Here is a 25,114-nt window from a genome sequence, read left to right on the forward strand (position 1 = left end):
CTTAGTGCAGCTCACCACCATACAGTATTAGTGAAGAGACTTAGTGCAGCTCACCACCATACAGTATTAGTGAAGAGACTTAGTGCAGCTCACCACCATACAGTGGTAGTGAAGAGACTTAGTGCAGCTCACCACCATACAGTGTTAGTGAAGAGACTTAGTGCAGCTCACCACCATACAGTATTAGTGAAGAGACTTAGTGCAGCTCACCACCATACAGTGTTAGTGAAGAGACTTAGTGCAGCTCACCACCATACAGTATTAGTGAAGAGACTTAGTGCAGCTCACCACCATACAGTGGTAGTGAAGAGACTTAGTGCAGCTCACCACCATACAGTGGTAGTGAAGAGGCTTAGTTCAGCTCACCACCATACAGTGTTAGTGAAGAGACTTAGTGCAGCTCCCCACCATACAGTGTTAGTGAAGAGACTTAGTGCAGCTCACCACCATACAGTGTTAGTGAAGAGACTTAGTGCAGCTCACCACCATACAGTATTAGTGAAGAGACTTAGTGCAGCTCACCACCATACAGTATTAGTGAAGAGACTTAGTGCAGCTCACCACCATACAGTGGTAGTGAAGAGGCTTAGTTCAGCTCACCACCATACAGTGGTAGTGAAGAGACTTAGTGCAGCTCACCACCATACAGTATTAGTGAAGAGACTTAGTGCAGCTCACCACCATACAGTGGTAGTGAAGAGACTTAGTGCAGCTCACCACCATACAGTATTAGTGAAGAGGCTTAGTGCAGCTCACCACCATACAGTGTTAGTGAAGAGACTTAGTGCAGCTCACCACCATACAGTGTTAGTGAAGAGACTTAGTGCAGCTCACCACCATACAGTGTTAGTGAAGAGACTTAGTGCAGCTCACCACTATACAGTGTTAGTGAAGAGACTTAGTGCAGCTCACCACCATACAGTGTTAGTGAAGAGACTTAGTGCAGCTCACCACCATACAGTTTTAGTGAAGAGACTTAGTGCAGCTCACCACCATACAGTGTTAGTGAAGAGACTTAGTGCAGCTCACCACCATCCAGTGTTAGTGAAGAGACTTAGTGCAGCTCACCACCATACAGTATTAGTGAAGAGACTTAGTGCAGCTCACCACCATACAGTGTTAGTGAAGAGACTTAGTGCAGCTCACCGCCATACAGTGTTAGTGAAGAGACTTAGTGCAGCTCACCGCCATACAGTATTAGTGAAGAGACTTGGTGCAGCTCACCGCCATACAGTATTAGTGAAGAGACTTAGTGCAGCTCACCACCATACAGTGTTAGTGAAGAGACTTAGTGCAGCTCACCACCATACAGTGGTAGTGAAGAGGCTTAGTTCAGCTCACCACCATACAGTGGTAGTGAAGAGACTTAGTGCAGCTCACCACCATACAGTATTAGTGAAGAGACTTAGTGCAGCTCACCACCATACAGTATTAGTGAAGAGACTTAGTGCAGCTCACCACCATACAGTGTTAGTGAAGAGACTTAGTGCAGCTCACCACCATACAGTGTTAGTGAAGAGACTTAGTGCAGCTCACCACCATACAGTATTAGTGAAGAGACTTAGTGCAGCTCACCACCATACAGTGTTAGTGAAGAGACTTACTGCAGCTCACCACCATACAGTGTTAGTGAAGAGACTTAGTGCAGCTCACCACCATACAGTATTAGTGAAGAGACTTAGTGCAGCTCACCACCATACAGTATTAGTGAAGAGACTTAGTGCAGCTCACCACCATACAGTGGTAGTGAAGAGACTTAGTGCAGCTCACCACCATACAGTATTAGTGAAGAGACTTAGTGCAGCTCACCACCATACAGTATTAGTGAAGAGACTTAGTGCAGCTCACCACCATACAGTGGTAGTGAAGAGGCTTAGTTCAGCTCACCACCATACAGTGGTAGTGAAGAGACTTAGTGCAGCTCACCACCATACAGTATTAGTGAAGAGACTTAGTGCAGCTCACCACCATACAGTGGTAGTGAAGAGACTTAGTGCAGCTCACCACCATACAGTATTAGTGAAGAGGCTTAGTGCAGCTCACCACCATACAGTGTTAGTGAAGAGACTTAGTGCAGCTCACCACCATACAGTGTTAGTGAAGAGACTTAGTGCAGCTCACCACCATACAGTGTTAGTGAAGAGACTTAGTGCAGCTCACCACCATACAGTGTTAGTGAAGAGACTTAGTGCAGCTCACCACCATACAGTATTAGTGAAGAGACTTAGTGCAGCTCACCACCATACAGTATTAGTGAAGAGACTTGGTGCAGCTCACCACCATACAGTATTAGTGAAGAGACTTAGTGCAGCTCACCACCATACAGTGTTAGTGAAGAGACTTGGTGCAGCTCACCACCATACAGTGTTAGTGAAGAGACTTGGTGCAGCTCACCACCATACAGTATTAGTGAAGAGACTTAGTGCAGCTCACCACCATACAGTGTTAGTGAAGAGACTTGGTGCAGCTCACCACCATACAGTATTAGTGAAGAGACTTGGTGCAGCTCACCACCATACAGTATTAGTGAAGAGACTTAGTGCAGCTCACCACCATACAGTGTTAGTGAAGAGACTTAGTGCAGCTCACCACCATACAGTGTTAGTGAAGAGACTTAGTGCAGCTCACCACCATACAGTATTAGTGAAGAGACTTAGTGCAGCTCACCACCATACAGTGTTAGTGAAGAGACTTAGTGCAGCTCACCACCATACAGTGTTAGTGAAGAGACTTAGTGCAGCTCACCACCATACAGTATTAGTGAAGAGACTTGGTGCAGCTCACCACCATACAGTGTTAGTGAAGAGACTTAGTGCAGCTCACCACCATACAGTGTTAGTGAAGAGACTTAGTGCAGCTCACCACCATACAGTGTTAGTGAAGAGACTTAGTGCAGCTCACCACCATACAGTGGTAGTGAAGAGGCTTAGTTCAGCTCACCACCATACAGTGGTAGTGAAGAGACTTAGTGCAGCTCACCACCATACAGTATTAGTGAAGAGACTTAGTGCAGCTCACCACCATACAGTATTAGTGAAGAGACTTACTGCAGCTCACCACCATACAGTGTTAGTGAAGAGACTTAGTGCAGCTCACCACCATACAGTATTAGTGAAGAGACTTAGTGCAGCTCACCACCATACAGTATTAGTGAAGAGACTTAGTGCAGCTCACCACCATACAGTGGTAGTGAAGAGACTTAGTGCAGCTCACCACCATACAGTATTAGTGAAGAGACTTAGTGCAGCTCACCACCATACAGTATTAGTGAAGAGACTTAGTGCAGCTCACCACCATACAGTGGTAGTGAAGAGGCTTAGTTCAGCTCACCACCATACAGTGGTAGTGAAGAGACTTAGTGCAGCTCACCACCATACAGTATTAGTGAAGAGACTTGGTGCAGCTCACCACCATACAGTGTTAGTGAAGAGACTTAGTGCAGCTCACCACCATACAGTGTTAGTGAAGAGACTTAGTGCAGCTCACCACCATACAGTGTTAGTGAAGAGACTTAGTGCAGCTCACCACCATACAGTGGTAGTGAAGAGGCTTAGTTCAGCTCACCACCATACAGTGGTAGTGAAGAGACTTAGTGCAGCTCACCACCATACAGTATTAGTGAAGAGACTTAGTGCAGCTCACCACCATACAGTATTAGTGAAGAGACTTACTGCAGCTCACCACCATACAGTGTTAGTGAAGAGACTTAGTGCAGCTCACCACCATACAGTATTAGTGAAGAGACTTAGTGCAGCTCACCACCATACAGTATTAGTGAAGAGACTTAGTGCAGCTCACCACCATACAGTGGTAGTGAAGAGACTTAGTGCAGCTCACCACCATACAGTATTAGTGAAGAGACTTAGTGCAGCTCACCACCATACAGTATTAGTGAAGAGACTTAGTGCAGCTCACCACCATACAGTGGTAGTGAAGAGGCTTAGTTCAGCTCACCACCATACAGTGGTAGTGAAGAGACTTAGTGCAGCTCACCACCATACAGTATTAGTGAAGAGACTTAGTGCAGCTCACCACCATACAGTGGTAGTGAAGAGACTTAGTGCAGCTCACCACCATACAGTATTAGTGAAGAGGCTTAGTGCAGCTCACCACCATACAGTGTTAGTGAAGAGACTTAGTGCAGCTCACCACCATACAGTGTTAGTGAAGAGACTTAGTGCAGCTCACCACCATACAGTATTAGTGAAGAGACTTAGTGCAGCTCACCACCATACAGTGTTAGTGAAGAGACTTAGTGCAGCTCACCACCATACAGTATTAGTGAAGAGACTTAGTGCAGCTCACCACCATACAGTATTAGTGAAGAGACTTAGTGCAGCTCACCACCATACAGTATTAGTGAAGAGACTTGGTGCAGCTCACCACCATACAGTATTAGTGAAGAGACTTAGTGCAGCTCACCACCATACAGTGTTAGTGAAGAGACTTGGTGCAGCTCACCACCATACAGTGTTAGTGAAGAGACTTGGTGCAGCTCACCACCATACAGTATTAGTGAAGAGACTTAGTGCAGCTCACCACCATACAGTGTTAGTGAAGAGACTTGGTGCAGCTCACCACCATACAGTATTAGTGAAGAGACTTGGTGCAGCTCACCACCATACAGTATTAGTGAAGAGACTTAGTGCAGCTCACCACCATACAGTGTTAGTGAAGAGACTTAGTGCAGCTCACCACCATACAGTGTTAGTGAAGAGACTTAGTGCAGCTCACCACCATACAGTATTAGTGAAGAGACTTAGTGCAGCTCACCACCATACAGTGTTAGTGAAGAGACTTAGTGCAGCTCACCACCATACAGTGTTAGTGAAGAGACTTAGTGCAGCTCACCACCATACAGTATTAGTGAAGAGACTTGGTGCAGCTCACCACCATACAGTGTTAGTGAAGAGACTTAGTGCAGCTCACCACCATACAGTGTTAGTGAAGAGACTTAGTGCAGCTCACCACCATACAGTGTTAGTGAAGAGACTTAGTGCAGCTCACCACCATACAGTGGTAGTGAAGAGGCTTAGTTCAGCTCACCACCATACAGTGGTAGTGAAGAGACTTAGTGCAGCTCACCACCATACAGTATTAGTGAAGAGACTTAGTGCAGCTCACCACCATACAGTATTAGTGAAGAGACTTAGTGCAGCTCACCACCATACAGTGTTAGTGAAGAGACTTAGTGCAGCTCACCACCATACAGTGTTAGTGAAGAGACTTAGTGCAGCTCACCACCATACAGTGGTAGTGAAGAGACTTAGTGCAGCTTACCACCATACAGTATTAGTGAAGAGACTTGGTGCAGCTCACCACCATACAGTATTAGTGAAGAGACTTACTGCAGCTCACCACCATACAGTGTTAGTGAAGAGACTTGGTGCAGCTCACCACCATACAGTATTAGTGAAGAGACTTAGTGCAGCTCACCACCATACAGTGTTAGTGAAGAGACTTAGTGCAGCTCACCACCAAACAGTATTAGTGAAGAGACTTGGTGCAGCTCAACACCATACAGTATTAGTGAAGAGACTTAGTGCAGCTCACCACCATACAGTGTTAGTGAAGAGAGTTAGTGCAGCTCACCACCATACAGTGTTAGTGAAGAGACTTAGTGCAGCTCACCACCATACAGTATTAGTGAAGAGACTTGGTGCAGCTCACCACCATACAGTATTAGTGAAGAGACTTAGTGCAGCTCACCACCATACAGTGTTAGTGAAGAGACTTGGTGCAGCTCACCACCATACAGTATTAGTGAAGAGACTTAGTGCAGCTCACCACCATACAGTGTTAGTGAAGAGACTTAGTGCAGCTCACCACCATACAGTGTTAGTGAAGAGACTTAGTGCAGCTCACCACCATACAGTATTAGTGAAGAGACTTAGTGCAGCTTACCACCATACAGTGTTAGTGAAGAGACTTACTGCAGCTCACCACCATACAGTGTTAGTGAAGAGACTTAGTGCAGCTCACCACCATACAGTATTAGTGAAGAGACTTAGTGCAGCTCACCACCATACAGTATTAGTGAAGAGACTTAGTGCAGCTCACCACCATACAGTGGTAGTGAAGAGACTTAGTGCAGCTCACCACCATACAGTGTTAGTGAAGAGACTTAGTGCAGCTCACCACCATACAGTATTAGTGAAGAGACTTAGTGCAGCTCACCACCATACAGTGTTAGTGAAGAGACTTAGTGCAGCTCACCACCATACAGTATTAGTGAAGAGACTTAGTGCAGCTCACCACCATGCAGTGGTAGTGAAGAGACTTAGTGCAGCTCACCACCATACAGTGGTAGTGAAGAGACTTAGTGCAGCTCACCACAATACAGTGTTAGTGAAGAGACTTAGTGCAGCTCACCACCATACAGTATTAGTGAAGAGACTTAGTGCAGCTCACCACCATACAGTATTAGTGAAGAGACTTAGTGCAGCTCACCACCATACAGTGGTAGTGAAGAGGCTTAGTTCAGCTCACCACCATACAGTGGTAGTGAAGAGACTTAGTGCAGCTCACCACCATACAGTATTAGTGAAGAGACTTAGTGCAGCTCACCACCATACAGTGGTAGTGAAGAGACTTAGTGCAGCTCACCACCATACAGTATTAGTGAAGAGGCTTAGTGCAGCTCAGCACCATACAGTGTTAGTGAAGAGACTTAGTGCAGCTCACCACCATACAGTGTTAGTGAAGAGACTTAGTGCAGCTCACCACCATACAGTGTTAGTGAAGAGACTTAGTGCAGCTCACCACCATACAGTGTTAGTGAAGAGACTTAGTGCAGCTCACCACCATACAGTGTTAGTGAAGAGACTTAGTGCAGCTCACCACCATACAGTGTTAGTGAAGAGACTTAGTGCAGCTCACCACCATACAGTGTTAGTGAAGAGACTTAGTGCAGCTCACCACCATACAGTGTTAGTGAAGAGACTTAGTGCAGCTCACCACCATACAGTATTAGTGAAGAGACTTAGTGCAGCTCACCACCATACAGTGTTAGTGAAGAGACTTAGTGCAGCTCACCACCATACAGTGTTAGTGAAGAGACTTAGTGCAGCTCACCGCCATACAGTATTAGTGAAGAGACTTGGTGCAGCTCACCACCATACAGTATTAGTGAAGAGACTTAGTGCAGCTCACCACCATACAGTGTTAGTGAAGCGACTTAGTGCAGCTCACCACCATACAGTGGTAGTGAAGAGGCTTAGTTCAGCTCACCACCATACAGTGGTAGTGAAGAGACTTAGTGCAGCTCACCACCATACAGTATTAGTGAAGAGACTTAGTGCAGCTCACCACCATACAGTATTAGTGAAGAGACTTAGTGCAGCTCACCACCATACAGTGTTAGTGAAGAGACTTAGTGCAGCTCACCACCATACAGTGTTAGTGAAGAGACTTAGTGCAGCTCACCACCATACAGTATTAGTGAAGAGACTTAGTGCAGCTCACCACCATACAGTGTTAGTGAAGAGACTTACTGCAGCTCACCACCATACAGTGTTAGTGAAGAGACTTAGTGCAGCTCACCACCATACAGTATTAGTGAAGAGACTTAGTGCAGCTCACCACCATACAGTATTAGTGAAGAGACTTAGTGCAGCTCACCACCATACAGTGGTAGTGAAGAGGCTTAGTTCAGCTCACCACCATACAGTGGTAGTGAAGAGACTTAGTGCAGCTCACCACCATACAGTATTAGTGAAGAGACTTAGTGCAGCTCACCACCATACAGTGGTAGTGAAGAGACTTAGTGCAGCTCACCACCATACAGTATTAGTGAAGAGGCTTAGTGCAGCTCACCACCATACAGTGTTAGTGAAGAGACTTAGTGCAGCTCACCACCATACAGTGTTAGTGAAGAGACTTAGTGCAGCTCACCACCATACAGTGGTAGTGAAGAGACTTAGTGCAGCTCACCACCATACAGTATTAGTGAAGAGACTTAGTGCAGCTCACCACCATACAGTATTAGTGAAGAGACTTAGTGCAGCTCACCACCATACAGTGTTAGTGAAGAGACTTAGTGCAGCTCACCACCATACAGTATTAGTGAAGAGACTTAGTGCAGCTCACCACCATACAGTGGTAGTGAAGAGACTTAGTGCAGCTCACCACCATACAGTATTAGTGAAGAGACTTAGTGCAGCTCACCACCATACAGTATTAGTGAAGAGACTTAGTGCAGCTCACCACCATACAGTGGTAGTGAAGAGGCTTAGTTCAGCTCACCACCATACAGTGGTAGTGAAGAGACTTAGTGCAGCTCACCACCATACAGTATTAGTGAAGAGACTTAGTGCAGCTCACCACCATACAGTGGTAGTGAAGAGACTTAGTGCAGCTCACCACCATACAGTATTAGTGAAGAGGCTTAGTGCAGCTCACCACCATACAGTGTTAGTGAAGAGACTTAGTGCAGCTCACCACCATACAGTGTTAGTGAAGAGACTTAGTGCAGCTCACCACCATACAGTATTAGTGAAGAGACTTAGTGCAGCTCACCACCATACAGTGTTAGTGAAGAGACTTAGTGCAGCTCACCACCATACAGTATTAGTGAAGAGACTTAGTGCAGCTCACCACCATACAGTATTAGTGAAGAGACTTAGTGCAGCTCACCACCATACAGTATTAGTGAAGAGACTTGGTGCAGCTCACCACCATACAGTATTAGTGAAGAGACTTAGTGCAGCTCACCACCATACAGTGTTAGTGAAGAGACTTGGTGCAGCTCACCACCATACAGTGTTAGTGAAGAGACTTAGTGCAGCTCACCACCATACAGTGTTAGTGAAGAGACTTAGTGCAGCTCACCACCATACAGTGGTAGTGAAGAGGCTTAGTTCAGCTCACCACCATACAGTGGTAGTGAAGAGACTTAGTGCAGCTCACCACCATACAGTATTAGTGAAGAGACTTAGTGCAGCTCACCACCATACAGTATTAGTGAAGAGACTTAGTGCAGCTCACCACCATACAGTGTTAGTGAAGAGACTTAGTGCAGCTCACCACCATACAGTGTTAGTGAAGAGACTTAGTGCAGCTCACCACCATACAGTGGTAGTGAAGAGACTTAGTGCAGCTTACCACCATACAGTATTAGTGAAGAGACTTGGTGCAGCTCACCACCATACAGTATTAGTGAAGAGACTTACTGCAGCTCACCACCATACAGTGTTAGTGAAGAGACTTGGTGCAGCTCACCACCATACAGTATTAGTGAAGAGACTTAGTGCAGCTCACCACCATACAGTGTTAGTGAAGAGACTTAGTGCAGCTCACCACCAAACAGTATTAGTGAAGAGACTTGGTGCAGCTCAACACCATACAGTATTAGTGAAGAGACTTAGTGCAGCTCACCACCATACAGTGTTAGTGAAGAGAGTTAGTGCAGCTCACCACCATACAGTGTTAGTGAAGAGACTTAGTGCAGCTCACCACCATACAGTATTAGTGAAGAGACTTGGTGCAGCTCACCACCATACAGTATTAGTGAAGAGACTTAGTGCAGCTCACCACCATACAGTGTTAGTGAAGAGACTTGGTGCAGCTCACCACCATACAGTATTAGTGAAGAGACTTAGTGCAGCTCACCACCATACAGTGTTAGTGAAGAGACTTAGTGCAGCTCACCACCATACAGTGTTAGTGAAGAGACTTAGTGCAGCTCACCACCATACAGTATTAGTGAAGAGACTTAGTGCAGCTTACCACCATACAGTGTTAGTGAAGAGACTTACTGCAGCTCACCACCATACAGTGTTAGTGAAGAGACTTAGTGCAGCTCACCACCATACAGTATTAGTGAAGAGACTTAGTGCAGCTCACCACCATACAGTATTAGTGAAGAGACTTAGTGCAGCTCACCACCATACAGTGGTAGTGAAGAGACTTAGTGCAGCTCACCACCATACAGTGTTAGTGAAGAGACTTAGTGCAGCTCACCACCATACAGTATTAGTGAAGAGACTTAGTGCAGCTCACCACCATACAGTGTTAGTGAAGAGACTTAGTGCAGCTCACCACCATACAGTATTAGTGAAGAGACTTAGTGCAGCTCACCACCATGCAGTGGTAGTGAAGAGACTTAGTGCAGCTCACCACCATACAGTGGTAGTGAAGAGACTTAGTGCAGCTCACCACAATACAGTGTTAGTGAAGAGACTTAGTGCAGCTCACCACCATACAGTATTAGTGAAGAGACTTAGTGCAGCTCACCACCATACAGTATTAGTGAAGAGACTTAGTGCAGCTCACCACCATACAGTGGTAGTGAAGAGGCTTAGTTCAGCTCACCACCATACAGTGGTAGTGAAGAGACTTAGTGCAGCTCACCACCATACAGTATTAGTGAAGAGACTTAGTGCAGCTCACCACCATACAGTGGTAGTGAAGAGACTTAGTGCAGCTCACCACCATACAGTATTAGTGAAGAGGCTTAGTGCAGCTCAGCACCATACAGTGTTAGTGAAGAGACTTAGTGCAGCTCACCACCATACAGTGTTAGTGAAGAGACTTAGTGCAGCTCACCACCATACAGTGTTAGTGAAGAGACTTAGTGCAGCTCACCACCATACAGTGTTAGTGAAGAGACTTAGTGCAGCTCACCACCATACAGTGTTAGTGAAGAGACTTAGTGCAGCTCACCACCATACAGTGTTAGTGAAGAGACTTAGTGCAGCTCACCACCATACAGTGTTAGTGAAGAGACTTAGTGCAGCTCACCACCATACAGTATTAGTGAAGAGACTTAGTGCAGCTCACCACCATACAGTGTTAGTGAAGAGACTTAGTGCAGCTCACCACCATACAGTGTTAGTGAAGAGACTTAGTGCAGCTCACCGCCATACAGTATTAGTGAAGAGACTTGGTGCAGCTCACCACCATACAGTATTAGTGAAGAGACTTAGTGCAGCTCACCACCATACAGTGTTAGTGAAGCGACTTAGTGCAGCTCACCACCATACAGTGGTAGTGAAGAGGCTTAGTTCAGCTCACCACCATACAGTGGTAGTGAAGAGACTTAGTGCAGCTCACCACCATACAGTATTAGTGAAGAGACTTAGTGCAGCTCACCACCATACAGTATTAGTGAAGAGACTTAGTGCAGCTCACCACCATACAGTGTTAGTGAAGAGACTTAGTGCAGCTCACCACCATACAGTGTTAGTGAAGAGACTTAGTGCAGCTCACCACCATACAGTATTAGTGAAGAGACTTAGTGCAGCTCACCACCATACAGTGTTAGTGAAGAGACTTACTGCAGCTCACCACCATACAGTGTTAGTGAAGAGACTTAGTGCAGCTCACCACCATACAGTATTAGTGAAGAGACTTAGTGCAGCTCACCACCATACAGTATTAGTGAAGAGACTTAGTGCAGCTCACCACCATACAGTGGTAGTGAAGAGACTTAGTGCAGCTCACCACCATACAGTATTAGTGAAGAGACTTAGTGCAGCTCACCACCATACAGTATTAGTGAAGAGACTTAGTGCAGCTCACCACCATACAGTGGTAGTGAAGAGGCTTAGTTCAGCTCACCACCATACAGTGGTAGTGAAGAGACTTAGTGCAGCTCACCACCATACAGTATTAGTGAAGAGACTTAGTGCAGCTCACCACCATACAGTATTAGTGAAGAGACTTAGTGCAGCTCACCACCATACAGTGGTAGTGAAGAGGCTTAGTTCAGCTCACCACCATACAGTGGTAGTGAAGAGACTTAGTGCAGCTCACCACCATACAGTATTAGTGAAGAGACTTAGTGCAGCTCACCACCATACAGTGGTAGTGAAGAGACTTAGTGCAGCTCACCACCATACAGTATTAGTGAAGAGGCTTAGTGCAGCTCACCACCATACAGTGTTAGTGAAGAGACTTAGTGCAGCTCACCACCATACAGTGTTAGTGAAGAGACTTAGTGCAGCTCACCACCATACAGTGGTAGTGAAGAGACTTAGTGCAGCTCACCACCATACAGTATTAGTGAAGAGACTTAGTGCAGCTCACCACCATACAGTATTAGTGAAGAGACTTAGTGCAGCTCACCACCATACAGTGTTAGTGAAGAGACTTAGTGCAGCTCACCACCATACAGTGTTAGTGAAGAGACTTAGTGCAGCTCACCACCATACAGTATTAGTGAAGAGACTTAGTGCAGCTCACCACCATACAGTGTTAGTGAAGAGACTTACTGCAGCTCACCACCATACAGTGTTAGTGAAGAGACTTAGTGCAGCTCACCACCATACAGTGTTAGTGAAGAGACTTAGTGCAGCTCACCACCATACAGTGTTAGTGAAGAGACTTAGTGCAGCTCACCACCATACAGTGTTAGTGAAGAGACTTAGTGCAGCTCACCACCATACAGTGTTAGTGAAGAGACTTAGTGCAGCTCACCACCATACAGTATTAGTGAAGAGACTTAGTGCAGCTCACCACCATACAGTGTTAGTGAAGAGACTTAGTGCAGCTCACCACCATACAGTGTTAGTGAAGAGACTTAGTGCAGCTCACCGCCATACAGTATTAGTGAAGAGACTTGGTGCAGCTCACCACCATACAGTATTAGTGAAGAGACTTAGTGCAGCTCACCACCATACAGTGTTAGTGAAGCGACTTAGTGCAGCTCACCACCATACAGTGGTAGTGAAGAGGCTTAGTTCAGCTCACCACCATACAGTGGTAGTGAAGAGACTTAGTGCAGCTCACCACCATACAGTATTAGTGAAGAGACTTAGTGCAGCTCACCACCATACAGTATTAGTGAAGAGACTTAGTGCAGCTCACCACCATACAGTGTTAGTGAAGAGACTTAGTGCAGCTCACCACCATACAGTGTTAGTGAAGAGACTTAGTGCAGCTCACCACCATACAGTATTAGTGAAGAGACTTAGTGCAGCTCACCACCATACAGTGTTAGTGAAGAGACTTACTGCAGCTCACCACCATACAGTGTTAGTGAAGAGACTTAGTGCAGCTCACCACCATACAGTATTAGTGAAGAGACTTAGTGCAGCTCACCACCATACAGTATTAGTGAAGAGACTTAGTGCAGCTCACCACCATACAGTGGTAGTGAAGAGACTTAGTGCAGCTCACCACCATACAGTATTAGTGAAGAGAATTAGTGCAGCTCACCACCATACAGTATTAGTGAAGAGACTTAGTGCAGCTCACCACCATACAGTGGTAGTGAAGAGGCTTAGTTCAGCTCACCACCATACAGTGGTAGTGAAGAGACTTAGTGCAGCTCACCACCATACAGTATTAGTGAAGAGACTTAGTGCAGCTCACCACCATACAGTATTAGTGAAGAGACTTAGTGCAGCTCACCACCATACAGTGGTAGTGAAGAGGCTTAGTTCAGCTCACCACCATACAGTGGTAGTGAAGAGACTTAGTGCAGCTCACCACCATACAGTATTAGTGAAGAGACTTAGTGCAGCTCACCACCATACAGTGGTAGTGAAGAGACTTAGTGCAGCTCACCACCATACAGTATTAGTGAAGAGGCTTAGTGCAGCTCACCACCATACAGTGTTAGTGAAGAGACTTAGTGCAGCTCACCACCATACAGTGTTAGTGAAGAGACTTAGTGCAGCTCACCACCATACAGTGGTAGTGAAGAGACTTAGTGCAGCTCACCACCATACAGTATTAGTGAAGAGACTTAGTGCAGCTCACCACCATACAGTATTAGTGAAGAGACTTAGTGCAGCTCACCACCATACAGTGTTAGTGAAGAGACTTAGTGCAGCTCACCACCATACAGTGTTAGTGAAGAGACTTAGTGCAGCTCACCACCATACAGTATTAGTGAAGAGACTTAGTGCAGCTCACCACCATACAGTGTTAGTGAAGAGACTTACTGCAGCTCACCACCATACAGTGTTAGTGAAGAGACTTAGTGCAGCTCACCACCATACAGTATTAGTGAAGAGACTTAGTGCAGCTCACCACCATACAGTATTAGTGAAGAGACTTAGTGCAGCTCACCACCATACAGTGGTAGTGAAGAGACTTAGTGCAGCTCACCACCATACAGTGTTAGTGAAGAGACTTAGTGCAGCTCACCACCATACAGTATTAGTGAAGAGACTTAGTGCAGCTCACCACCATACAGTGTTAGTGAAGAGACTTAGTGCAGCTCACCACCATACAGTATTAGTGAAGAGACTTAGTGCAGCTCACCACCATACAGTGTTAGTGAAGAGACTTAGTGCAGCTCACCACCATACAGTATTAGTGAAGAGACTTAGTGCAGCTCACCACCATACAGTGGTAGTGAAGAGACTTAGTGCAGCTCACCACCATACAGTGGTAGTGAAGAGGCTTAGTTCAGCTCACCACCATACAGTGTTAGTGAAGAGACTTAGTGCAGCTCCCCACCATACAGTGTTAGTGAAGAGACTTAGTGCAGCTCACCACCATACAGTGTTAGTGAAGAGACTTAGTGCAGCTCACCACCATACAGTATTAGTGAAGAGACTTAGTGCAGCTCACCACCATACAGTATTAGTGAAGAGACTTAGTGCAGCTCACCACCATACAGTGGTAGTGAAGAGGCTTAGTTCAGCTCACCACCATACAGTGGTAGTGAAGAGACTTAGTGCAGCTCACCACCATACAGTATTAGTGAAGAGACTTAGTGCAGCTCACCACCATACAGTGGTAGTGAAGAGACTTAGTGCAGCTCACCACCATACAGTATTAGTGAAGAGGCTTAGTGCAGCTCACCACCATACAGTGTTAGTGAAGAGACTTAGTGCAGCTCACCACCATACAGTGTTAGTGAAGAGACTTAGTGCAGCTCACCACCATACAGTGTTAGTGAAGAGACTTAGTGCAGCTCACCACCATACAGTGTTAGTGAAGAGACTTAGTGCAGCTCACCACCATACAGTGTTAGTGAAGAGACTTAGTGCAGCTCACCACCATACAGTGTTAGTGAAGAGACTTAGTGCAGCTCACCACCATACAGTATTAGTGAAGAGACTTAGTGCAGCTCACCACCATACAGTGTTAGTGAAGAGACTTAGTGCAGCTCACCACCATACAGTGTTAGTGAAGAGACTTAGTGCAGCTCACCACCATACAGTATTAGTGAAGAGACTTAGTGCAGCTCACCACCATACAGTATTAGTGAAGAGACTTAGTGCAGCTCACCACCATACAGTATTAGTGAAGAGACTTAGTGCAGCTCACCACTCTGATGTTTTTTCTTAACATTCAGAATGTTTGCTACTACTGGACCAAGATTCAAAATCAAGAAAGTCTATGAAAACATTAATTGCATGCTGAAAAATTCCCTTCCCCCTCTCTGTCTGTCTAATATCCACTCTGGACCCCACTGTTCCTTGGCTTTTCTCCTCACACATAGGCCTACACACACACACACACACACACACACACACACACACACACACACACACACACACACATTGACTTTAACATTCCGGGATCCCGCTGATTTCTTCGTATCCCCCTGGCAGGCTAGCGTTCCTGGCATCTCCAGTGGGAGCGGATCCTTAATGAATCATGAGGTTAAACACGTGTGCGCGTGTGTGTGTGTGTATGTATGTATGTGTGTGGGTGCAGGCGTGCGTGAGTGTAAGGGGAGCCAGAGAACATGCCTGAAGAGATATCCCTACCATAATGAAGCCCCCCCCATCAGGGGTCCCTCAGAAGGACGTGGTCACATGTAGCCAGGGCCTGGGGTCTGGAGCAGGAAGTAGTCACATGTAGCCAGGGCCTGGGGTCTGGAGCAGGAAGTGGTCACATGTAGCCAGGGCCTGGGGTCTGGAGCAGGAAGTGGTCACGTAGCCAGGGCCAGGGGTCTGGAGCAGGAAGTGGTCACATGTAGCCAGGGCCTGAGGTCTGGAGCAGAAAGTGGTTACATGTAGCCAGGGCATGGGGTCTGGAGCAGGAAGTGGTTACATGTAGCCAGGGCCTGGGGTCTGGAGCCAGGGGTCTGAAGCAGGAATGTTAATCTGTGTTAATCACATCCATCCAGTACAACACGCTGCCTGCCAAGTCAAAGCTCATCACAATGTACTGAACGTTCATTACACTCTTCCGGAACAGTCGTCTCAATGTTCTGTTCTGGAATTGTACTCGTCAGTCATCACATAGAATCAGGTGCAATGTTCATCAAAGGATCTATATCTGTGGTTTTCAAATTCGGGGTCACAACCAGAACTGCAGTGGGGTCACTAATTACAGTATATTTTTCCAGTATCAGTCAAAAGTTAAGACACATCCACTCATTCCTGGGTTTTTCTTTATTTTTACTATGTTCTATATCGTATAATAATAATGTAGACATGAAAACTATGAAATAACACATATGGAATCATGTAATAACCAAAAATGTGTTAAACAAATCAAAATATTTTTTAGATTATGTTATATTATTCAAAGCAACCACCCTTTGCCTTAATGACAGCTTTGCACACTCCATCTTACAGAATAACGTTATTGTCCATGTTGTCACCCTTTGAGCATTGTGAAGTTATAAATTACACTTTGGATGTTGTATCAATACACCCAGTCACAACAAAGAAACAGGTGTCCTTCCTAACTCAGTTGCAAGAGAGGAAGGAAACCACTCAGGGATTTCACCATGAGGCAAAATGGTGACTTTAAAACAGTTACAGAGTTTAAAGGCTGTGATAGGAGAACACTGAGGATGGATCAACAACATTGTAGTGATTCCACAATACTAACCTAATTGACAGAGTGAAATGAAGGAAGCCTGTACAGAATAAAAAATTTCCAAAACATGCATCCTGTATGCAAGAATGCAATGAAGTAATACAAAAAAATGTGGCGAAGCAATTTACTTTTGGTCCTGCATACAAAGTGTTATGTTTAGGGCAAATCTGATTTTAAAAAAAATCTAAAAACATCAATGAGTATCAATCTAATTTTTAAGCATAGTGGTGTCTGCATCATGTTATGGGTGTGCTTGTAATCTTTAAGGACTGGGGATTTTTTTTTTTTCAGGATAAAACATTTATGGAATGGAGCTATGCACAGGCAAAATCTAGTCAGTCTGCTTTCAAGCATACACTTGGAAATGAATTCACCTTTCAACAGGACAATAACCTAAAACACAAGGCCAAATCTATACTGGCGTTGCTGACCAAGAAGACAGTGAATGTTCCTGAGTGGCCAAGTTACAGTTGTGACTTAAATCTACTTGAAAATCTATGGAAAGACCTGAACATTTTTGTTTTTTACGTTTTGAATAGAGTAATGGGCAAATGTTGCAGAAGCCACGTGTGGAAAGTTTTTTTTTAGATTTACCCAGAAAGACTCACAGCTCTAATCACTGCCAAAGGTGCTTCTACAAAGTATTCACTCAAGGGTATGAATACTTATGTAACTGAGATATTTATAAAAACTTGATTTCACTTTGTCAATATGGGGTATTGTGTGTAGATGGGTGAGAGAAAACATAATTTAATCCATTTTGAACTCAGGCTGCAGCACAAGAACATGTGGATTAAGTAAATGGGTATGAATACTTTCTGAAAGCACTAATATATATATATATATATATATATATGTATTATATGGAGAACAAAAGATTTAGAGTACAGATTATTGTATGGGATATTAAACTAACATTTTTCGAGAAAGATAATTTGAAAAATACAATTGTATTGAGTAAATGTATTTATTGGTTTCTTTTCATTTTGACAAGATATTTAAATATAATGAATTGAAGATTATTTGTTGATGTAAAAATCTAAATGTATTGTCGATGTTACAGCGAACATCGTTTTCCATACAACGTTATTGTCCATGTTACAGAACAACAGAAATATGTCTTCAGCTGTCATTACTAATGACACACATCTCTCCCCCACACATCTCTCTCCCACACATCTCACCCCCACCTCTCCCCCCAGACATCTCTCCCCCACACGTCTCTCCCCCAGACAGCACTCATCCCTCCCCCACACATCTCTCCCCCAAACATCTCTCCCCCAGACAGCACACATCTCTCCCCCACACATCTCTCCCCCAGACAGCACACATCTCTCCCCCAGACAGCACACATCTCTCCCCCAGAGAGAAGAATCACCACAGGGCAGCATTTCTCTGAAGTCTCAATTCCAGGGGTAGAGAGATGGGGGGGGGAAAAACTATCCAAAAAACAGTTGATTTAGTTGAAAAGTCTGGGATTTTCATAGCTGCAGCATATCATTAGGGAAACAGCAGGAGAAAGCCTCGGGGTTGACTGCCAGGCCAGTATATAACAACTTCAAGCTGTAGCTTACAGCAGCCAACCCACCACGCTGCAGTTCTTTTATTAAAGTCATGAACAACTAGAGGCCACTGCAGTAGTGTGGATGAGTTTAATATTAAAGTGGATTAAGTCATCAAGCCAATCTAGACACTACCTTTACACTGTAGCTCCTCCTGAGCAACCCAATCTAGACACTACCTTTACACTGTAACTCCTGAGCAACCCAATCTAGACACTACCTTTTACACTGTAACTCCTGAGCAACCCAATCTAGACACTACCTTTACACTGTAGCTCCTCCTGAGCAACCCTATCTAGACACTACCTTTACACTGTAACTCCTCCTGAGCAACCCAATCTAGACACTACCTTTACACTGTAGCTCCTCCTGAGCAACCCAATCTAGACACTACCTTTACACTGTAACTCCTGAGCAACCCAATCTAGACACTACCTTTACACTGTAACTCCTCCTGAACAACCCAATCTAGACACTACCTTTACATTGTAAGTCCTCCTGAGCAACCCAATCTAGACACTACCTTTACACTGTAGCTCCTCCTGAGCAACCCAATCTAGACACGACCTATACACTGTAGCTCCTTCTGAGCAACCCAATCTAGACACTACCTTTACACTGTAAGTCCTCCTGAGCAACCCAATCTAGACACTACCTTTACACTGTAGCTCCTCCTGAGCAACCCAATCTAGACACGACCTTTACACTGTAACTCCTGAACAACCCAATCTAGACACTACCTTTACACTGTAACTCCTGAGCAACCCAATCTAGACACTACCTTTACACTGTAGCTCCTCCTGAGCAACCCAATCTAGACACGACCTTTACACTGTAACTCCTGAACAACCCAATCTAGACACTACTTTTACACTGTAGCTCCTCCTGAGCAACCCAATCTAGACACTACCTTTACACTGTAGCTCCTCCTGAACAACCCAATCTAGACACTACCTTTACATTGTAACTCCTGAACAACCCAATCTAGACACTACCTTTTACACTGTAACTCCTGAACAACCCAATCTAGACACTACTTTTACACTGTAGCTCCTCCTGAGCAACCCTATCTAGACACTACCTTTACATTGTAACTCCTGAACAACCCAATCTAGACACTACCTTTACACTGTAGCTCCTGAACAACCCAATCTAGACACTACCTTTACACTGTAACTCCTGAACAACCCAGTCTAGACACTACCTTTTACACTGTAGCTCCTCCTGAGCAACTCTGAACACGTTGTATATGTTGACGTTGATTAAAGGTCAGAGGACTGGGCATTTATTACCCATGATCCTTCACACACAGTTACACATTTTACCAGTGAAGACAAAGCTCATTTACTGCATCTCAATTGATCAGTGAGTGATTACTCTGACAGACAGAACAGGAACGACATTGAACTGATACCTGAACACGTGTATTTCTCAGTCGATAGTGTTGGATCTGTTGGCGTATGGGGGTTTAGCTCTACACACCTCCTCAAGCAAGTATCCTATATTGCCAGCAGATGGGGCTATAATCTAAGACAACTCATGCAATCGTTTCTACTCATACAAAGTCTATGAAAATATTGAAGAACGCAGTGGAAAGCATTATTGCAATTTAGCTTCGTCCCTCTAGTGGTCAATGTGTAGGAATACCCAGCTTTTCACTAGAAACGAGCCGTGATTGAGATTCAAGACTGCGTTTCTGTAGGGAGAAACCTGTTTATTAAGTGTTTTATTTTGTGGAATTGTCTGACAACAGTCTGATGACGACAGCAGTCTGACAACAGCAGTCTGACAACAGCAGTCTGACGACAGCAGTCTGACGACAGCAGTCTGACAGCAGTCTGACAGCAGTCTGACAACAGTCTGACGACAGCAGTCTGACGACAGCAGCAGTCTGACAACAGCAGTCTGACGACAGCAGCAGTCTGAAGACAGCAGCAGTCTGACGACAGCAGCAGTCTGACAGCAGTCTGACAGCAGTCTGACAGCAGTCTGACAGCAGTCTGACAGCAGTCTGACAGCAGTCTGAGTCTATGTAAATCTCAGTTGGTAGAGCATGGCACTGCAACCCCAGGGTTGTGGGTTCCATTCCCAGAGACACCCATAGGGTTGTGGGTTCCATTCCCAGAGACACCCATAGGGTTGTGGGTTCCATTCCCAGAGACACCCATAGGGTTGTGGGTTCCATTCCCAGAGACACCCATAGGGTTGTGGGTTCCATTCCCAGAGACACCCATAGGGTTGTGGGTTCCATTCCCAGAGACACCCATAGGGTTGTGGGTTCCATTCCCAGAGACACCCATAGGGTTGTGGGTTCCATTCCCAGAGACACCCATACGTAAAATGTATGTACACATGACTGTTATGGTTTGGATAAAAGTGTCTTCTAAAGGACATTTATTATTTATTATTATTATTATTATTTATTATATATTATATGATTATATATTGTTATTATAATATGATTATATATGATTATTATTACAGTTGCCATTTATTAAACACAGTTTAATTCATCAGTCAGTAGTCATAAGATGAGAGTTGAGGTCACAGAGACTTATCTTTGTATGAACACAACCTGGCTGTCACATCTGACCCCTAATCCCTGCAGCCTCCTTCTGACCCTCAAACTGTGAGAGGTGAGAGGTCAACTCTGGGATTGACTGCCTACCCATGCCCCTTTACGTGGAATACATCAGGAGCAAAACCAGGAAATCTCTCTTTCTCTCTGTCTTCTTTTAATCTCTCTCTTTCTGAATACATTGCGAGAATCTGTTTTCCCGTGGAGCACAGACAACCTGGTTTGGAGACTGATAGGGGGTAGAGAACATATTGTATATTACAGGGGCCAAGAAGTGTAGTTGGTCTCGCAAAAGATAATGGACGTCTTAGAACTCATTTACAGAGGAAAAAGTAACAGTAGCCATGATGGAAAATGGCACCGTGTACAAATACCGACTCCCTGTGTGGAGCACGTTTCTGTTTAATGGTGTAGGGCGATGCTTTGGGAGACGTACTGTCTAGTTTCCGTCTTACCATACTGAAACGCTTAACAAGACTGACACATTGAGTTAACATCTCTGAGGTATTCCCCAAACCACAAGAGAGTATGACAAGAGAATTTTGTAGTATGAGATTTATTTTTTATTTTTATGTCACTTGATACTAATAACACTCCTTGCGCCTCACGGGAGAACCTCTCAATAAAGCACATTTTGTGTGAAAGAACTCTCCCTAAAGGACTCTAAAGAACTCTCCCTAAAGGACTCTAAAGAACTCTCCCTAAAGGACTCTAAAGAACTCTCCCTAAAGGACTCTAAAGAACTCTCCCTAAAGGACTCTAACCTCTCTAGGCTATGTGGCCGTCCCACCTACTCAACAGCCAGTGGAATCCCGTGGCGCGATATTCAAATACCTTAGAAATGCTATTACTTCAATTTCTCAAACATATGACTATTTTACACCATTTTAAAGACAAGACTCTCGTTAATCTAACCACACTGTCCGATTTCAAAAAGGCTTTACAACGAAAGCAAAACATTAGATTATGTCAGCAGAGTACCCAGCCAGAAATAATCAGACACCCATTTTTCAAGCTAGCATATAATGTCACATAAACCCAAACCGCAGCTAAATGCAGCACTAACCTTTGATGATCTTCATCAGATGACACTCCTAGGACATTATGTTATACAATACATACATGCATGTTTTGTTCAATCAAGTTCATATTTATATCAAAAACCAGCTTTTTACATTAGCATGTGACGTTCAGAACTAGCATACCCACCGCAAACTTCCGGTGAATTTACTAAATTACTCACGATAAACGTTCACAAAAAACATAACAATTATTTTAAGAATTATAGATACAGAACTCCTTTATGCAATCGCTATGTCCGATTTTAAAATAGCTTTTCGGCAAAAGCACATTTTGCAATATTCTGAGTAGATAGCTCGCCATCACGGGCTAGCTATTTTGACACCCACCAAGTTTGGCCCTGACCAAACTCAGATTTACTATAAGAAAAATTGGATTACCTTTGCTGTTCTTCGTCAGAATGCACTCCCAGGACTTCTACTTCAATAACAAATGTTGGTTTGGTTCAAAATAATCCATAGTTATGTTCAAATATCCTCTGTTTTGTTCGTGCGTTCAAGACACTATCCGAAGGGTGACGAAGGGTGACGAAGGGTGACGCGCCCGACGCGTTTCTTGACAATTTTTAAAAAAATATTCCATTACCGTACTTCGAAGCATGTCAACCGCTGTTTAAAATCAATTTTTATGCGATTTTTCTCATAAAAAGTGATAATATTCCAACCGGGAAACCCTGTTTTCGTTCAAAGACGAAAAAATAAAAACATGGTGTCGGCTCGTGCACGCGCCCCCAGTCTCATTGTTCTCTGATCAACCACTATCCAAATGCGCTACTGTTTTTCAGCCATGGCCTGCAAAGTCATCATTCAACGTTTTGCCGCCTTCTGAGAGCCTATGGGAGCCGTAGGAAGTGTCACGTTACAGCAGAGATCCTCAGTTTTCAATAATGAGAGTGTAGAAGGCCAAGAAATGGTCAGAGAGGGCACTTCCTGTAAGGAATCTTCTCAGGTTTTTGCCTGCCATATGAGTTCTGTTATACTCACAGACACCATTCAAACAGTTTTAGAAACTGTAGGGTGTTTTCTATCCAAATCAAACAATTATATGCATATTCTAGTTTCTGGGCAGTAGTAATAACCAGATTAAATCAGGTACGTTTTTTATCCGGCCGTGCAAATACTGCCCCCTACCCTAGAGAGGCTAAAGAACTCTCCCTAAAGGACTCTAAAGAACTCTCCCTAAAGGATTCTAAAAGACTCTCTCAAAAGGATTCTGAAAGACTCTCCCAAAAGGATTCTAAAAGACTCTCCCAAAAGGATTCTAAAAGACTCTCCTAAAAGGATTCTGAAAGACTCTCCCAAAAGGATTCTAAAAGACTCTCCCAAAAGGATTCTAAAAGACTCTCCCAAAAGGATTCTAAAAGACTCTCCCAAAAGGATTCTAAAAGACTCTCCCAAAAGGATTCTAAAAGACTCTCCCAAAAGGATTCTAAAAGACTCTCCCAAAAGGATTCTGAAAGACTCTCCCAAAAGGATTCTGAAAGACTCTCCCAAAAGGATTATAAAATACTCTCCCAAAAGGATTCTAAAAGACTCTCCCAAAAGGATTCTAAAAGACTCTCCCAAAAGGATTCTGAAAGACTCTCCCAAAAGGATTCTGAAAGACTCTCCCAAAAGGATTCTAAAAGACTCTCCCAAAAGGATTCTGAAAGACTCTCCCAAAAGGATTCTGAAAGACTCTCCCAAAAGGATTCTGAAAGACTCTCCCAAAAGGATTCTGAAAGACTCTCCCAAAAGGATTCTAAAAGACTCTCCCAAAAGGATTCTAAAAGACTCTCCCAAAAGGATTCTAAAAGACTCTCCCAAAAGGATTCTAAAAGACTCTCCCAAAAGGATTCTGAAAGACTCTCCCAAAAGGATTCTAAAAGACTCTCCTAAAAGGACTCTAAAGAACTCTCCCAAAAGGACTCTAAAGAACTCTCCTAAAAGGATTCTAAAAGACTCTCCCAAAAGGATTCTAAAGAACTCTCCTAAAAGGACTCTAAAAGACTCCACTGAGAGAAGTAAAACATATTTTCCAGCAGATTGACATTGATGAATGACATAACATAAAGCACACAGAGTAATCTAAAACATGTTCCACTTGACTAAAGCTGAGCCATATCTAAAACATGTTCCACTTGACTAAAGCTGAGCCATATCTAAAACATGTTCCACTTAACTAAAGCTGAGCCATATCTAAAACATGTTCCACTTGACTAAAGCTGAGCCATATCTAAAACATGTTCCACTTGACTAAAGCTGAGCCATATCTAAAACATGTTCCACTTGACTAAAGCTGAGCCATATCAAAAATAGTCCAGGACAGGTGTGCACTTTTAACCATCTGGACTAATTCACAGTAGAACAAGCCCTTTATGGCTGTATTCAATTAATTTCCACAGACATAAAGCAGATTTACCGCCCAAATAGAGGAGCTTGAGACAGGCTAGGCTTCTTTACTTTAGTCCATATTACCTCAGGACTTTTAGGAGCACTCCTACTGAGAGAAGAGGGACGTCTGCACGGACACGAGAGGACACATCTGAGACAAAATAAACCCATATGAAGCTCATCATGGATCGGTCCCCGATTTAACCTTTAATTAACCTCCCTGTGGAAAACAGATGTGGTGCTGTCTGTGTAAAGGAGAAGGCTCACACAGCCTTTGAACCAACACTGAGAAACAGCGCTTTAAGAAACCAGGACGGCCTTTTTCCGCAGAGTAACACTAATAAACAGGTGTTGCCCTCTCTTCTTACATCCATGCTTCCCCACTCACGGCTTAACATTCTCTTTTCGCTTGACCACAGTCAGCTACTCACGCTGAGGTTTTGGAATGACTAATGGCAATGGAAAAAGCAGAGGGAATCATGGTACTTTAAGAGCTCTAACAAATCAGAACACATTCAACAGAGTCACCACACATGTCATATCAACTCTGTTAAACACACTCCTACTACTACAGCATATTTCAACCATAATGTTGTCGTTGTTGTATTGGAGTTCATTCACTTAACAGTTTGGTTCAGTACGCACATATATAGTAAGGAATGTTTTCTTTATGGGTACATCAATAATGGCATTACTGTACAGTGCTCTTTAACTTTATGACTGCTGCGAATTGATAGTCTTACATGTCCAGTCTGATTAATCACAATGATATCATAACATGTCCAGTC

Source organism: Salmo trutta, chromosome 13 (assembly GCF_901001165.1).
Source record: "Salmo trutta chromosome 13, fSalTru1.1, whole genome shotgun sequence".
In the NCBI taxonomy this organism is placed as follows: Eukaryota; Metazoa; Chordata; class Actinopteri; order Salmoniformes; family Salmonidae; genus Salmo; species Salmo trutta.